This window comes from Crinia signifera, chromosome 9, assembly GCF_055691185.1.
Source record: "Crinia signifera chromosome 9, ASM5569118v1, whole genome shotgun sequence".
In the NCBI taxonomy this organism is placed as follows: Eukaryota; Metazoa; Chordata; class Amphibia; order Anura; family Myobatrachidae; genus Crinia; species Crinia signifera.
Window position 1 is genome coordinate 166,977,669 of NC_139225.1, and position 6,000 is coordinate 166,983,668.

The window sequence follows — 6,000 nt, forward strand, 5'->3', positions numbered from 1 at the left end:
CAGGGGGCAGCATCCTCCAGTACATTACCAAGCGACTGTGCTGCATACCAGGGACCTGGCTGTGGCCTCCAGGGGGCAGTATCCTCCAGTACATTACCAAGTGGCTGTGCTGCATACCAGGGATCTGGCTGTGGCCTCCAGGGGGCAGTATCCTCCAATACATTACCCAGCGGCTGCGCTGCATACCAGGGACCTGGCTGTGGCCTCCAGGGGGCAATATCCTCCAGTACATTACCCAGCGGCTGCGCTGCATACCAGGGATCTGGCTGTGGCCTCCAGGGGGCAGCATCCTCCAGTACATTACCCAGCGGCTGCGCTGCATAACAGGGATCTGGCTGTGGCCTCCAGGGGGCAGTATCCTCCAGTACATTACCCAGCGGCTGTGCTGCATACCAGGGATCTGGCTGTGGCCTCCAGGGGGCAGCATCCTCCAGTACATTACCCAGCGGCTGTGCTGCATACCAGGGATCTGGCTGTGGCCTCCAGGGGGCAGTATCCTCCAGTACATTACCCAGCGGCTGTGCTGCATACCAGGGATCTGGCTGTGGCCAGTATATTTTTTTGGTTGGGGTGCTGGTTACGTGCCGACTGATCCGGGATCCTAGCTATTCCGGGTATATGGGGATTTTGATTATCTCCAGCAGGATCCCTGCCATAATCCTGGATCCAGGCACTCCCAGCATTCCTTATTCCATATGTACCACATGTAATTATCCTTTATTTATAGCGCACCACAGCAACCAATCACAGAGCACATACAGAATATGCCCTGCTGATTAGAGCGCAACGCACTAGATCTGTGATCCTAAGATTCCCTGGATCTCCCGTCATTCCTGAACATTTTCACAAAGATTTATCTAAAGATTTCAGAACCCTTTGTACCCCTCTGGTGATATAACGGGGCTCAGCTGCTCTGACGGCGCATGCCACTGACCTGTAGGAGTATGCCGTCATTGCTCCCCCACACTCACATCGCTCACCCTGTCCTCACTGTTGATTGACCGGAAGCCGGAATACCCAAATATTCGAGCTCCCCAATACCTCACCGCTCGAACATGCCGGAACGCGCCAATTGCCTGAATACCAAAGCAATCAAACGCACCCGAATACATGAGCGCCCAAACTCACCAAAACATCCGAGTGCAGGCACGTGCTGAAGACCTGAGCGCGGGAACACCCGAATCTGTGATTGACAGAACTTATCCAACTGCGCTCGCACCCGAACACCCGAATACCTGAACGTCCAAAGTCTCCTGCAGGCAATAATGCACCCGAGCGTACCAGCGGCCAAATACACAAACTCGGCCAAGTGCCTCAATATGTGAGCGTCCAAAATGCACCCAAACACCCGGGCATGCAATATACAAAGCACACAGGGGAGATGAGGTATATACACAGCACACAGGGGAGATGAGGTATATACACAGCACACAGGGGAGATGAGGTGGTATATACACAGCACACAGGGGAGATGAGGTATATACACAGCACACAGGGGAGATGAGGTATATACACAGCACACAGGGGAGATGAGGTATATACACAGCACACAGGGGAGATGAGGTGGTATATACACAGCACACAGGGGAGATGAGGTATATACACAGCACACAGGGGAGATGAGGTATATACACAGCACACAGGGGAGATGAGGTATATACACAGCACACAGGGGAGATGTGGTATATACACAGCACACAGGGAAGATGAGGTGGTATATACACAGCACACAGGGGAGATGAGGTGGTATATACACAGCACACAGGGGAGATGAGGTGGTATACACACAGCACACAGGGGAGATGAGGTGGTATACACACAGCACACAGGGGAGATGAGGTGGTATACACACAGCACACAGGGGAGATGAGGTGGTATACACACAGCACACAGGGGAGATGAGGTATACACACAGCACACAGGGGAGATGAGGTGGTATACACACAGCACACAGGGGAGATGAGGTGGTATACACAGCACAAAGGGGAGATGAGGTATATACACAGCACACAGGGGAGATGAGGTATATACAGAGCACACAGGGGAGATGAGGTATATACAGAGCACACAGGGGAGATGAGGTATATACACAGTACACAGGGGAGATGAGGTGGTATACACAGCACACAGGGGAGATGAGGTATATACACAGGGGAGCTGAGGTGGTATACACAGCACACAGGGGAGATGAGGTATATACACAGCACACAGGGGAGATGATGTATGTACACAGCACACAGGGGAGATGAGGTAGTATATACACAGCACACAGGGGAGATGAGGTATATACACAGCACACAGGGGAGATGAGGTATACACACAGCACACAGGGGATATGAGGTATACACACAGCACACAGGGAAGATGAGGTGGTATATACACAGCACACAGGGGAGATGAGGTATATGCACAGCACACAGGGGAGATGAGGTATATGCACAGCACACGGGAGATGAGATATATACACAGCACACAGGGGAGATGAGGTATACACACACAGCACACAGGGGATATGAGGTATACACACAGCACACAGGGAAGATGAGGTGGTATATACACAGCACACAGGGGAGATGAGGTATATGCACAGCACACAGGGGAGATGAGGTATATGCACAGCAAACAGGGGATATGAGGTATATACACAGCACACAGGGGAGATGAGGTATATACACAGCACACAGGGGAGATGAGGTATATACACAGCACACAGGAGAGATGAGGTGGTATACACACAGCACACAGGGGAGATGAGGTGGTATACACAGCACAAAGGGGAGATGAGGTATATACAGAGCACACAGGGGAGATGAGGTATATACAGAGCACACAGGGGAGATGAGGTATATACACAGTACACAGGGGAGATGAGGTGGTATACACAGCACACAGGGGAGATGAGGTATATACACAGGGGAGCTGAGGTGGTATACACAGCACACAGGGGAGATGAGGTATATACACAGCACACAGGGGAGATGATGTATGTACACAGCACACAGGGGAGATGAGGTGGTATATACACAGCACACGGGAGATGAGGTATATACACAGCACACAGGGGAGATGAGGTATATACACAGCACACAGGGGAGATGAGGTATACACACAGCACACAGGGGATATGAGGTATATACACAGCACACAGGAGAGATGAGGTGGTATACACACAGCACACAGGGGAGATGAGGTATATACACAGCACACAGGGGAGATGAGGTATATACACATCACACAGGGAAGATGAGGTGGTATATACACACCACACAGGGGAGATGAGGTATATACACAGCACACAGGGAAGATGAGGTATATGCACAGCACACAGGGGAGATGAGGTATATGCACAGCACACGGGAGATGAGATATATACACAGCACACAGGGGAGATGAGGTATACACACACAGCACACAGGGGATATGAGGTATACACACAGCACACAGGGAAGATGAGGTGGTATATACACAGCACACAGGGGAGATGAGGTATATGCACAGCAAACAGGGGATATGAGGTATATACACAGCACACAGGGGAGATGAGGTATATACACAGCACACAGGGGAGATGAGGTATATACACAGCACACAGGGGAGATGAGGTATATACACAGCACACAGGGGAGATGAGGTATATACACAGCACACAGGGGAGATGAGGTATATACACAGCACACAGGGGAGATGAGGTATATACACAGCACACAGGGGAGATGAGGTATATACTCAGCACACAGGGAAGATGAGGTGGTATATACACAGCACACAGGGGAGATGAGATATATACACAGCAAACAGGGGATATGAGATATATACACAGCAAACAGGGGATATGAGGTATACACTCAGCACACAGGGGAGATGAGGTGGTATATACACAGCACACAGGGGAGATGAGGTATATACACAGCACACAGGGGAGATGAGGTATATACACAGCACACAGGGGAGATGAGGTATATACACAGCACACAGGGGAGATGAGGTATATACACAGCACACAGGGGAGATGAGGTATATACACAGCACACAGGGGAGATGAGGTATATACACAGCACACAGGGGAGATGAGGTATATACACAGTACACAGGGGAGATGAGGTGGTATATACACAGCACACAGGGGAGATGAGGTGGTATACACACAGCACACAGGGGAGATGAGGTATATACACAGCACACAGGGGAGATGAGGTATATACACAGCACACAGGGGAGATGAGGTATATACACAGCACACAGGGGAGATGAGGTATATACACAGCACACAGGGGAGATGAGGTGGTATATACACAGCACACAGGGGAGATGAGGTGGTATATACACAGCACACAGGGTAGATGAGGTGGTATATACACAGCACACAGGGGAGATGAGGTGGTATACACACAGCACACAGGGGAGATGAGGTGGTATACACACAGCACACAGGGGAGATGAGGTGGTATACACACAGCACACAGGGGAGATGAGGTGGTATACACACAGCACACAGGGGAGATGAGGTATACACACAGCACACAGGGGAGATGAGGTGGTATACACACAGCACACAGGGGAGATGAGGTATATACACAGCACACAGGGGAGATGAGGTATATACAGAGCACACAGGGGAGATGAGGTATATACAGAGCACACAGGGGAGATGAGGTATATACACAGTACACAGGGGAGATGAGGTGGTATACACAGCACACAGGGGAGATGAGGTATATACACAGGGGAGCTGAGGTGGTATACACAGCACACAGGGGAGATGAGGTATATACACAGCACACAGGGGAGATGATGTATGTACACAGCACACAGGGGAGATGAGGTGGTATATATACAGCACACAGGGGAGATGAGGTATATACACAGCACACAGGGGAGATGAGGTATACACACAGCACATAGGGGATATGAGGTATACACACAGCACACAGGGAAGATGAGGTGGTATATACACAGCACACAGGGGAGATGAGGTATATGCACAGCACACAGGGGAGATGAGGTATATGCACAGCACACGGGAGATGAGATATATACACAGCACACAGGGGAGATGAGGTATACACACACAGCACACAGGGGATATGAGGTATACACACAGCACACAGGGAAGATGAGGTGGTATATACACAGCACACAGGGGAGATGAGGTATATGCACAGCACACAGGGGAGATGAGGTATATGCACAGCAAACGGGATATGAGGTATATACACAGCACACAGGGGAGATGAGGTATATACACAGCACACAGGGGAGATGAGGTATATACACAGCACACAGGAGAGATGAGGTGGTATACACACAGCACACAGGGGAGATGAGGTGGTATACACAGCACAAAGGGGAGATGAGGTATATACAGAGCACACAGGGGAGATGAGGTATATACAGAGCACACAGGGGAGATGAGGTATATACACAGTACACAGGGGAGATGAGGTGGTATACACAGCACACAGGGGAGATGAGGTATATACACAGGGGAGCTGAGGTGGTATACACAGCACACAGGGGAGATGAGGTATATACACAGCACACAGGGGAGATGATGTATGTACACAGCACACAGGGGAGATGAGGTGGTATATACACAGCACACGGGAGATGAGGTATATACACAGCACACAGGGGAGATGAGGTATATACACAGCACACAGGGGAGATGAGGTATACACACAGCACACAGGGGATATGAGGTATACACACAGCACACAGGAGAGATGAGGTGGTATACACACAGCACACAGGGGAGATGAGGTATATACACAGCACACAGGGGAGATGAGGTATATACACATCACACAGGGAAGATGAGGTGGTATATACACACCACACAGGGGAGATGAGGTATATACACAGCACACAGGGAAGATGAGGTATATGCACAGCACACAGGGGAGATGAGGTATATGCACAGCACACGGGAGATGAGATATATACACAGCACACAGGGGAGATGAGGTATACACACACAGCACACAGGGGATATGAGGTATA